The following is a 13,317-nucleotide window of genomic DNA, read 5'->3' as shown; positions in this document are numbered from 1 at the left end:
GTATATATTTATTGTGTACAAGTTAGACATTTTGTCAGAACAATGGTTGACAATCTTTGTATTAAAAATAAACGAAAAATAATTTTACATGTAATTGACTTAGATCTAATTTATTTTACAAAATATATACCTGGGATGTCTGGAAGAAATGGCTAATTAGCCATAAGTCCGCCCATTGTACTTCACTGTCTGTAACTATCTTTATGCTTTGTTTGTAATATATTTGTGGTGTAAAAAAAAGTATAAAATAAAATGAAATAAATAAATACTTACATAAATGGAAGTTTCTCGAATTCCGACTTTTGACTATAGGGCAACTTTCTCTTGCTCAATGTAAACAGGGGTCAATAAGTATACGATCTAAATTTTATACTAAAGTATAAGTGTCGAGTGACTCTTCCATGACTCTTGTACGAAAAAAAAAACAAATATATACAAAACAGATGAAAGTTAACAACTTTTGGAAGATGTTGTTCCAAAAGCGGACGGCAACTATTCTTACGCTGGACGAGCGGGGACGACAGCGAGATTACGTTCAACGAACTAAGACGCTCGTCTAGGATATTATAAAGCCTAATAAAAGAACTCCTAGAAAAAATTATGTGGTGTCACGGAACACCAGGTAGGAACGAAGTTCCTTCGGATAGTATAGAAGCAACACAATTTGAAAAAAAATGTTGAATTTTATATATATTTTCTAGTTAGTGATTTTTTAAAATTTTGTTGATTGGTTTTTAATTAAGTACGTAGAAGTATTTAGGAAATTTAGTATTTTAGAAAATAACAAATACCGTAAAATAAAATAAATCAAACAAAATAATAATAACAATAATAATTAAGTGAAATAAAAAAACATGTGTCTTTATTCATTTTTGTCGACAGTATAAAATTACATAAATAATTTAAAAAAGAGTTTACTAGTAATATTTTAGTTTTACATACGTCATATTACACAGTCGTGTGACTGATATTACGTCACTTCCGGTATATATTTTTCTTACGGTTTTAGTATCACATTTTTTTCAGTTCGGTCACCCAGCCAAATGTCAAGCCTGCCGTAAGGAACTTCGTTCCAATAACACTAGATATATAAGCAGAATACATTTAATTAACTTCTCTGAAGCAGGAACTGCATCTGCCAAAGTGAATTTAGTTTACTTAAACTTGTCTAACTTGACTTGTCTTGCTGAAAGTCTCACGAGGAACTTTGAAAATTTTAGCGGCCACGGTCAGGTGTCGTGAATATACAGAGTATAAACACACTTTCTATGTACTTGTATTTTGATGATGTATTTTTATGTTCATTATGTAACTGATAACAGGTGATATGTATCACAATTTTTGTACGTATCTATGGTCAGCTTAAATAAATGTTCTGGGAGTGTTATAACCTTTCGAGTGAGCTAACAGTTCCAACAAAATAAAATTACATCTGTAGCCACAACAAAATCTGTTTGTTGGACCCCCAGACACTTTCAGGATTAAGGCAAAGAATAATAAATAAAAAATACTTTGTATGTTTTTAAATTTAAATTCAAAGAATATATATGTCAAATATTGCTATTTATTTTGAGATTTAAAAAGATAAACTCACTCTGATTAAAATTCAACTTTGTTTGTTATTTTGGTTCAAATAATCCAAGTTTGAAAATTTTAGCGTAAAGCTTTGAAAGAGTTATTTTTAGATTTTTAGATTTAATTCCTTATATTAATGGAAATAAAGTCTGATTTCCTTTGAGAGTGTGTGGGATGGTTTATTTAATTAGGATCCAATTCGTGAGTCAATCAAGGCGGGAGATTATCGCCGCAAGCCACTGATTATGTTGCGCTGACTGTTATTGATACTGAACAAGATTGTGTTCAACACGAATACGCTATTAACATATACGCTTTTTAATAATTCTATATTATTAATTAAAAACGCGAAGTTAATCTAATTAGTATTCTAAGAATATATTAATAGCGTTATTCTCTAATCTTGTTATAATGAAATAATTGATTAGCGGGTATGGTCACTGCTACTTTGTTACTTTTGCGCTACTGTAACGACCCGCTAGATACTTCAAAGTCAACAAATCTTCTTCGATAAAGTTATAAATATACAAATTTGATCTATATAAATAAAACTGAATGTTGCTAAGCGCATAACTCGAGAATGGCTCGACCAATTCGGCTAATTATTATTTTTTTATGTTCCTTAAGGTCCACGAAAAGTTTTAATACGATTTTTTATTTAATTTAATTTTTACTATAAATTTTGACGGAACGAAGTCTGTCCGGACTAGGTAAAAAAAACACGTCATTAGATTCTAAGGTTAGACTTACTTAATAAAAGACGTAAAACATCATTCTTTCAACCACGAGTTGTAAAACTAAGGAAAAATATTTCATACTGTACATCCATCATTCAAAAAATATTTAATAATAATAAAGCTTAGTAAAGAAATATTATCAGTAAAAAATATAATCAGAAAACATTTTTTTAGGTTTGATTGATGATGATATTGCGTCTTAAATATGAAACGAAAAAGAGCCTTCTTAGGTTTTGGTACAACAACTAGAAAGCAATAAATAAACTTATTACATATAAAACGTATGGCACGTTTGATATATATTAGAGACGTGCCGACTGACAGTCGGTAAAGCTGACATCCAGTATATAAGTGTATAATCTATGGCTGACATTCCAGTCACTTTTTCAGACTTTACTTCGTAATGATATGAGTATTAGTATTTTATTCACCTTCCTTGATATGTTGTATTATGTTACGCGATGTTATATTGTATCACGAAATGTTACTAAATTTAAGTTAAAAATCTTTTATATATTAATACGTAAAGCAAAAACTGTGTATCCCTTTTTACGAAAATTGCGCGGATGGAGGAGTATGATATTTCGCACACTTATTGTTTATATAGAGAAGGAGTGCAGAATGCTTACAAAATTCTAATATTTTTTTTAATTATGCACAAAAATACATTTAATCAATAAAAAAAAAATTATACACACATGTATTTGAAACACACACGCATAATATGTACTCTTTTGTTTAATGTTCAAACTTATATATTTTTTTTTATTATGGTCGAAATTCGACCACTTACCGACTAGTAGATACATAATAAGGGTGATCCTGATTATCAGTTTAACAGGTTTAAATGGTCAAAAAAAAGTACATATTTATAGTAATGTAATAAATATATTCATGCATGGCTACATATATATGTAACTATGTTTATAATAATAAAATATAATGTGAAAAACTAAAAAATGTAAATTTGTATTTTTGATTCAAAACAAGCTCGTTTATAAAACCGCTCACGTACCACACACTTAGATTGATGTATAATACTACCAAATAGTGTTTCTCTTCACTGGTAAATTAGAAAACGTAATTAAAATCACAGATAACATAACGACTTAGTTCATACAGTTGACGTCAAATTGGAAGTTACGGTTTAGTCATAGTTTAGTCTCTTGTATTAGAGTTTGACTGATTATTATTAGACATCGCTCTGGTTTAGTGGTGCGTGAGTCATGTGGGCGCTCACATATTGACAACTGTGAGTTTGATTCCCGCTCGTGATGGATATTTGTATTTCTACAAATATATTTTTTCCGGTATGGATGTCTGTACTTGTGGATCTCATCATCGTGCCTTGGAGAGCACGTCAAGATATCAGTCCCAGTTGTTATCATATACACCTGATAGTGATCGCTATTAATCGTAGGGAATCCGCCTACGCGCAGTGAAAAAGCGTGGTGGATTATGCTCCGACCCGTCTCCTATGCGGAGAAAGTGGTCTATGGTGAGATGTTATACGCAATCAATGTCAATGATTTCTAGCTCTTGTGAGTTCCAACTATATTTTGTTGCTTAAAAAGGCTTTCTATCCATAGTTCGATTTTTATCAAAAGAAATACAAAGTCCTGACAGACCTTAACACCTTTTATCTTGATAAATTGCATTCTATTTAACAATCGATATCTGATGACAGTTTATTTTCACAACTTGCCATAGTAATGCGTCACTTTATTGTTTACCCAAGAATCATTCTTAATAATAAGGAACCAATAGATACGAGTAATTTGCTCTCAATTAAGATAACCCTTTGTAAGTTCCATCTTAACACAGCTCCCACATCCAACAACGTTATTCATCGTAGGAAACACATTCGAAAAACCGCAGTTCTCCCAAGTAGAGAAAGAGGCCAATGCCTTGATGTAATAGGCTGAATCGAAGCTTTATCAATCGAACGATTGAATCAAGCTATCAATCGATGGTAGCTTCACTTTTTAACTATAATTATAATAATTTAATAAAATACATATAATTTTGATATGTAAAACGACGATAAAAAGGTACTATTGGTGCCTATTTCAATAAAATTACTTTAGAATTTATTATAAAAATTAAAAAATACTCCGCCATGACAGCTGTTCGCTGCCGTGACCAGGATTCGAACCTGGGTTACTACGGCCACAACGTAGGGTCCTAACCACTAGACGATCACGGCTATCGGAGTTGGTGAAAGCAGTAACGAAAATCGAGTACAGTTTGCAATCGAAAGTGGTTTTTTCGCAATAACCGTTGGGGATAGTACAATATTTTTAACGGTTTGAATAAAATCGGTAATGACGCAATAAATTTAAACTGCATTTTACTTAGGTAACGATGTGTGCGTTATCTATGTAACATAGGACTGTTGTTATATGCAGGCATATTTGAAAAAAAAAAAAAAATATATATATATATATATATTTATATATAATTTTTTTTGATATTTCTACTTACGATTTTATTTTTGTGTACCCACACATTAGGAATTCTAAACATTTTTGAATATCATATCAAAGATTTCGGTATCAAAAATAAGGTTCGCTTAAACCGAAAATAGAAATCATCATATCAAGAATTTCGCTCTGGCGGGCACATCGTTCCATAGCTTAATTGGCTAGAGCGCCGACACGGTCAGTCGGAGACGCGGGTTCGAATCCCGCTGGAGCGGTCAATTTTTGATATGATATTCAAAAATGTTTAGAATTTCTACTTACATCAACGAACGAGACATCAGGACTATTAATTAAAACAAGTCAATATGTTAATGATATTGTATTGGCATAATAACTTTAACTTATTTCACTATGCAACAAGACTCAAAAATAATCATAGATAAAAGAAAGATAAATTTATTTAAAGCGAAACAAAATCACAAGTCCGTGATTACCGCTTCTGCTTGTTTCTACCAATAAAAGTATTAAAACGACTGATAAAATAAAGACCTTTCCTTCGACCGTCGCGTCGTAACGTTAATATCATCTTTTTTCTTCTTCTTTAATTACTTTATTGTCTTTTAAATTTTAATGACCTTTATATTAAATTGACGTAAATATAATATGTATTAATTTTAGAATTAAGAAAAAACAAGTACATAAAATGCAAAATGGTAAAGAGATTCATTCTATTCCATTTAAGCAACATAATAAAAACTATCTGTTATAAATATTTAAAATAAATGAATAAAAAAAAATCATAAATATCGTAACGAATGTGAAAAGATCGTTTTTTTAAACGGTTTTATTTAGCTCACCCCGTTTGTTTTATTTATTTTTTATTATTTATTCTTGGGTCAAATTTAGTAATTCAAATTTCACCCTCTTCCTGTCAACCGATTAATCTGAAATTTTGTATACACTTTGGATTTTGGTGACAATACAATTATGTTTATTCATTATCATTATAAATTCAAGATGGCCGCCGCTACAAAATGGCGGATAATTTATGTTTTATTAATCCCATCAATATGGGTATCAAATGAAAGGGCTCAACAAGCAGAATACAATATACTATAAAAAATTGAAATCCAAGATGGCGGCCGCTACAAAATAGCGGATAACGTAGGTTTTATCAATCCTATCAATATGGGTATCAAATGAAAGGGCTCAACAAGCAGAATACAATATACTATAAAAATTGAAATACAAGATGGCGGCCGCTACAAAATGGCGGATAACGTAGGTTTTATCGATCCCATCAATATGGGTATCAAATGAAAGTGCTCAACCAGTATAATCAATGTACTATATAAAATTAAAATCCAAGATGGCGGCCTCTACAAAATGGCGGATAACTTAGGTTTTATCAATCCCATCAACATGGGTATCAAATGAAAGGTCTCAACAAGTAGAATACAATTTACTATGCAAAATTGAAATCTAAGCTGGCCGCCGCTACCAAATGTCTGATAACAATTTTTTATCAATCCCACCAATATGGGTATCAAATAAAAGGGCTTGACAAGAAGAATACAGTGCACTATACAACCTCAATATTTAAGATGGGCCTTGCAATAATGAAGCACTAAATGAATTAAACAGAATGCGAAATAAAAACTAAAAACTAGAAAATAAAAATAGGTAAAAAAACTTTTTAAGTTAAACGGTTTTATGTTAAACATACATTGCAATGTTTAAGATAAATGTACTAAAAACCAAAAAATAATAAAATAGATACAGTCGTGGGAATTATAAACATATGCATAGACTAGAGTAAAATAAAACCGTGGGGCACGTCAATTGTCTACAAATTATCGACTTAATGTGCGATAGAAGAATCGTTTAATTCGTCGTTAAAATAGGCAGTTGGCCCGCAGACGGTGAGGAAATTACTTACTATTTTCTTGCTCATGGAAATTCCAATAGTTATACACTCCATGTAAATAAAAGAGATGTTTCAACTAGTTTATCGTTGGACATTCACACTGCTGGCTGGCGAGGAATCGTTTCACTGCTCGTAGTTTGTCTTTAATCGACAAAACATATGATAAAAGTACTACTCGCTCACCACTATGAAACCCTAAAACTCGCTTATAATCGAGCTTGCTAGCTTGTTTCCACATTCTAGCCCTACTTATCACACGTCCATCGTTGTCGGTTGAACAACTGCCTAATTATAGTGTAACATTACAAAACAAACATTTTAATCAACGATTGTAGACAATTGACGTGCCCCACGGTTTTATTTTAGTCTAGTCTATGCATATGTTTATAATTCCCACGACTGTATCTATTTTATTATTTTTTGGTTTTTAGTACATTTATCTTTAAACATTGCAATGTATGTTTAACATAAAACCGTTTAACTTAAAAAGTTTTTTTACCTATTTTTATTTTAATTAATCCTCTTTCATTAATATTGTGAAATAAAGTAGGCATTGGTCACCTACAAAAGACGACGAAAATAAAATATACTTTCAATTTATTTTCAATCAAAATTCAGCCATTGTTAGGGTTACAGTATTTCAATTAAACGACCTGTATATCGACAATTCACATCACTAATGGGTAGACGCTACGCAACAACGCATGAATGAATAATACTTTTCAGCGATAAATTGGCAGTTTCCAATATAACTAACTACACAGAGTGCCAATTATTGTTAGTTTATTAGTTTATTCATTTCAATTACCGATGTCGATGTTTTCAGCGCATCACTATAGCTACACTCGTTACAGTCGAATAATTCGTTAACTCGTACAAAAAGTATGGCCATCGATGGCTTTCGACGATATTGCATTTTGCTATTGTTGACGTAACTATCGAATTTTTAATGGTTACTCTTTATTTAGAACCCAATTGTAGTATTTACAATCGTTTTACAACGATTTTTTTTCTTTTTTTCGAATAAAATGTTTATAATGGTTGTTTTAGGGCCTTTGTGGCGTCATAATAGTATCTTATTGACTGCCATACCAGTGAAATTAAAAATTTTCAAACATAATGTAGCTTTATAATATATAATGTAGCTTATATATATAATATAATATAGGTAATATTATTAAAAGTGCTTGGATGTGTTTATTGTTATTTAAATGGTTCATACCTGCTATTTTTATAAGTCTCTAAAATTAAACTGAGGTTGATTTCTCTACAACACCAATTGACCTCCTTCGTATCTTCTCCATTCTACATAACACTGGCGAAATTATCTGTACTTTTTGTATTCTGACACTATTAAAAGCTTGTATTCGAAACCAATCAATTCAAATTCAAAAAAATGAGAGACTCTAGTTACATTATACCGCCAATAGAATATTGTAAAAAAAAAATTGAAATGACCTATTGGCATCACATCTTGTTTACGGTTAATTTAACTTTTCATACAAAGTCGAACAATAAGAAATCGCTCATAGAAAGTATTTTCAAGGATGGCAGTTTACAAACAAGTTTTTTTTTGTAGATTTTAGTGACTAATTAGATCGTTTAAATAATACTTTTTTTTTAATTACTGGTACATTAATAAATGTTTTAAAAAACAAGAAACAGTTATAAGTTTTTATTTTACTTGATAAGTAAATACGCCTCAAATTTAAATAATATTATTTATTTATTTGATTATTAAGAAACGATTGTACATTTCGGACTGGACACAATATTTTTTACATTTTTTTTTTTTATATTAAATGAGCAAATTAAATTCAACTACTATCCCAGTTATCTACTTATGTATATATATTCTAATATCATGATATTGAATATTTTTCTAATATATAAACATCTATTAATGCTCTAAATACACTCTGTGTAATTGAAAATTTCAATGACAAAGATGAACGATAAGCAATACAGAGCAACGAATTTGGTAACAGACATTCTTCGCTCATATTTTAATCTAATCTAAGTTGAAGGACAAAATTTTCTCCAAAAAATAATATAGTAAATTACAACTTTGATTAATTTACTCAATATTATTTTATCAATATTTGAAAGCAATTTCAACGATAAAAGTTTTATTTTGACTAAATGTTGTAAAGTTTATAGGAAACTACTTTATAGGTAACCCGCAAGAAACAAGCTATTACTATGTCAGCGTTTCGTGCGGTAAGTGATAGAACCGCAAGCTAACATTAATGCTTTCCCCACCCTTAGTTTTCTCCCGCCTGAGACGCCCCCACACATTTGAGACACTTCGTGTTTAAGACTTATAATATGTTAAACTAACACTAAGTGTCCGACATATCGCATACTTAACGATAATAATTTATGTAACATTTCATTTACAACCATATTCGTCTACGTAGTCCAAGTTATTGATGTATATTTTTAAGAAATAGAATAAATGAGTAGAAGTATTTTGATCTCGTTTTCGTTTGTCATTTTTATTGTCAATATTTATTAACTACTCAAATGAAAGACCTGTATTGTGTTAAGAATTTTTTTTTAATTAAATTCGCTTTTAGAAGACCAAGTGTATTTGCTAAGGTTATAAGAATCTTAAGTTGGTAATAAAATATACTTTTCAGCTTTATTCAATGTCGATTTAATAGCAAAAAATGGTTGTTTAATCGTGTTCACCTTTTCCTTGTAGAATTTGTACTTCTTTTTGTTAATATTTGTCGTTATAATTGCGCCTACGATTGTTGAACAACTATTGACAGTCTTTCTTATCCTTGCCAAAAAGACAGTCTGTTAAGTACAAAAATATCGTTTTTCATCAGACCTTTAACTGTAAATGGAATAAGTTGAAACAAACATGTTATTAATACTTACACTTTAAAATTTATGCATATAGTCTAAGATACGAACTAGACTTGATATTTACCCATCTGCTTAATGAATAAAAATTAAATAATTATCTTCTTTAGTTTGTTAAAGGCAAATCGCGATAAATATGGCTGGAAAATTCACGGCCGCGCTATAGTATGTTATTATTATTGTTATTATTAGAAAAGCTTTTCTGGTGTATTTTTTAACAAGTTACATGAACAATTATTTTCGGTTTGTTTTCCGGTTCGTTCCCAGTGGTTATCTTGAACACAGAATCTCTAGAATATCTTGAACAACTTAGAATAGACTATAATCCTTCTCTTAAATAAGTTAGTAAGAAGTCTTTTTTAGGGTTCATGGCCTCAAAAGGAAAATAACGGAACCCTTATAGGATTACTTTGTTGTCTGCTAAGACCCTTTTTTTCAGAAATGCATAGAGGTATCAAGCCAAAGCATAAACATATCAAAAACTAAAGCCTACTGCCCCTTGGAACTGTGAAAAAATCAAACTTCTAAGAAAACGCAATCAAAAGATACAGCCGTTAATACTGCAATTTTTTGACACTCGCAAGGGAATCAAAACCTACAGGATACTTACCGTGAACTCAGAATCTTGAAGTTTGGTACGATGCGACGAATCACAGCACAAATAAAGGAAAAATTGCGAAAAGTATAAATCTTTAATTAGGTACATCATAAAACAGTCATATTTTTAATCATTTTGTTTGTACGGAACCCTCGGTGAGCGAGTCCGACTAGCACTTGGCCGGTTTTTTTTATCAACCGAACCTTTACAGGCCATTCCAGTGGATTGAAATTGTAAAGCAGCAGTTGAAAGTAGCAGCTGAATTGTAAGCAGTTGTTGTAACGCAAGTTGCATTTAACTCATTAAAAAAACAAAGGGGAGTGTGTTGACCTTTCTGTTAAACACACCTCTGAAGTCATATGAGTCGACACTTTCAGAATAATGTGTTGAAAATTTTACGAAAATACCCAACATATAATACATCAAACAATGGCAATGAGCTTAGCGACAGGAGGCGATAAAGATAAATTGTCTTCTGTCTTAACCGCCTTCCAAGAAATAACAAGATAAATTATTGTACAATGTATAATTTTGTATTTATTTCGCACACTTATAGTTTATATATGTGTGTGTATGTGTTGCTTAAAAATTATTCATAAAAAAAAACATTAAATCAATAAAAAAACATTACACACATTACCATGTATTTTACATACACATGCATATATACCCTATTGTTTAAAGTCCGAACTTGTAGTTTGAATTGATTATGGTCGAATTTCGACCGCTGGGCGACCACTAGTCCTATTAATTTGCTAAAGCCTGATACAACTAGAATTTGTTAAATGAAGATTCAAAAATACGTTTGAAAATATAATTTGATTTAGTAAGAGTTTTGACAATACACATAAAGCTTAAGATACTATTAAGGGTGGTCTTATAGGAGTCTATTCTTTGCCCAAACGATATGCCATATGCCAGTCTAAGCGAAAAATATGCCATTTATGATGAATACGTAATTATTAGCCAAAATATTATTTACACTTGAAAATAGTAACTATGTAAATCTTACGAGACTTTGTAATCAACTTTAACTGAGGTAGGGCACAGCAGGAATTTCCTGCTCAAAATATGGCGCAACCCGACTGGGGTACCTCGACCTTACAGAAGATCACAGCAAAATAATACTGTTTTCAAGCAGTATTGTGTTCCTGTTGGTGAGTAAAGTGACCAGAGGTCTTGGGGGGATTGAGGATTGGGTCGGCAACGCGCTTGCGATGCTTCTGGTGTTGCAGGTGTCTATAAGCTACGGTAATCGCTTACCATCAGGTGAGCCGTACGCTTGTTTGCCGACCTAGTGAAATAAAAAAAATCATTCGAATTACACATGTGTACATTGCACATACCGTGTTATGTTATTATTATTATGCATTACATACTTTACATACTACGCAGAGTAGATCAAGAGTATTAGCAAAATAACTATTATTATCTAAACTGGTAATGCTTTCGATGCTATTCTACGCTAATCTGTACAAGTAGCGTTCCTGAGATATTGATAGCGTTTAATTATGTATTATAAAAACATATTTTAAAGTATCGGTTTTGGGTTTTTTTTTTATGTAATGGATACATTCTAAACTACTCAACCGATTTTAAAATGTCTTTCACCTGTAAAATATTCCGTTCTCACTGAGTGACATAAAGTACACTTTATCTGGGAAAATATGGTCAGCCTTAATAGAATAGTCCACGATGACGAAACCAAGGGCGAAAAAGTGGTAAGAATTAATTAAAATTATTAAATTACACTTATATTTATTTATTTAACAATTTATGTACACTAGGATAGCAAAAGGAAATAGCTCTTATAAACAATGCTGGTACAAAGGCACTACTTATCCCATAATGGAATCTCTTCCAGTAGTCCTGCTACAGGAAACTTATAAAACAGTCGCAAAATTAGCGTGTACAATCTAAACATATAGATAATAAAAATATAATATAAATACATAATTATACAATATATAAATGCACACATACATAATAATTTATACACATATATTTTATATTAAAAAGTTATCGTCATCATAAGATGATATCATCACTTGTAATCAATCATATGATAATAATCCCTATGTGTATATACACATAGGGATTATTACCGTTTATCAAAATTTAAATTTCCGATATAAGAAATTAAATTTCCGTGCATATCTCCCGCATGTTACATGTCAGAGATATGGAGAACATATTAAATTTAAAAGAAGTGTTAACAAGTAAAAAATACAAAGTGCAGTTAATTTTTTTATATGTGACATTTATAATATCTAATTATTATGTAATTAATCAGTATATGAAATTTAAATGGAATGTTTTGCTCCACTTTATTTATCACAAAATAAGAAGTTTCGTTTATATTTTGTTTGAACACTATAATAACAAACTACATTGTGGTCAACCTTACATATTTTCATTTTTTTTTTATATGTCACTAGGTCGGCAAACAAGCTTACGGCTCACCTGATGGTAAGCGATTACCGTAGCCTATAGACACCTGCAACACCAGAAGCATCGCAAGCGCGTTGCCGACCCAATCCCCAATCCCCCCAGGAGCTCTGGTCACCTTACTCACCAACAGGAACACAATACTGCTTGAAAACAGTATTATTTTGCTGTGATCTTCTGTAAGGTCGAGGTACTACCCCAGTCGGGCTGCTCCGTATTTTGAGCAGGAAATTCCTGCTGTGCCCTACCTCAGTTAAAACAAACATTCATTTTTGTCTTTCCTCTGTCTTTCTGTCTTTCATTATACTGACCGTGTATCTTGTTGGACGAATTTAAATAAAATAACACATCGAGGCAACTGAAGAAACCAATAAAGCGGCAGGAAATTTCCTGCTTAGAATCTGGGGCAGTCCGACTCGGAAGGGACCTCCACCTTAAAAAATACCACTGCTAAATAACACGTTGAGTACCGTGACTGGAGTTCCTGGGGGAGATTAGGGGTATGGTCGGCAACGTGCTTGCAACGTTTCTGGTGTTGCAGACTTCTATAAGCTATGGTAACCGCTGGCCATCAGGCGAGTCGTACGCTTGTTTGACGACCTAGTTGTATAAAAATAGCAATGCTGAGTACCGTGACTGGAGTTCCTGGGGGAGATTAGGGGATCGGCAACGTGCTTGCAACGTTTCTGGTGTTGCAGACTTCTATAAGCTATGGTAACCGCTTGCCATCAGGCG

The 13,317-nt window shown here is 31.7% G+C and overlaps 1 non-coding gene across 1 annotated transcript; it reads right to left on the bottom strand.

Moving 5' to 3' along the window:
- Nucleotides 1-4,446: 4,446 nt before the first annotated feature.
- Trnah-gug lies at nucleotides 4,447-4,518 on the bottom strand. Its single transcript has one exon. It is a non-coding gene; the product is annotated as a tRNA-His (tRNA).
- Nucleotides 4,519-13,317: the final 8,799 nt, after the last annotated feature.

The sequence above is a fragment of the Melitaea cinxia genome, chromosome 1 (assembly GCF_905220565.1).
Source record: "Melitaea cinxia chromosome 1, ilMelCinx1.1, whole genome shotgun sequence".
Lineage (NCBI taxonomy): Eukaryota > Metazoa > Arthropoda > Insecta > Lepidoptera > Nymphalidae > Melitaea > Melitaea cinxia.
This window is presented reverse-complemented; position numbering and strand designations above follow the sequence as displayed.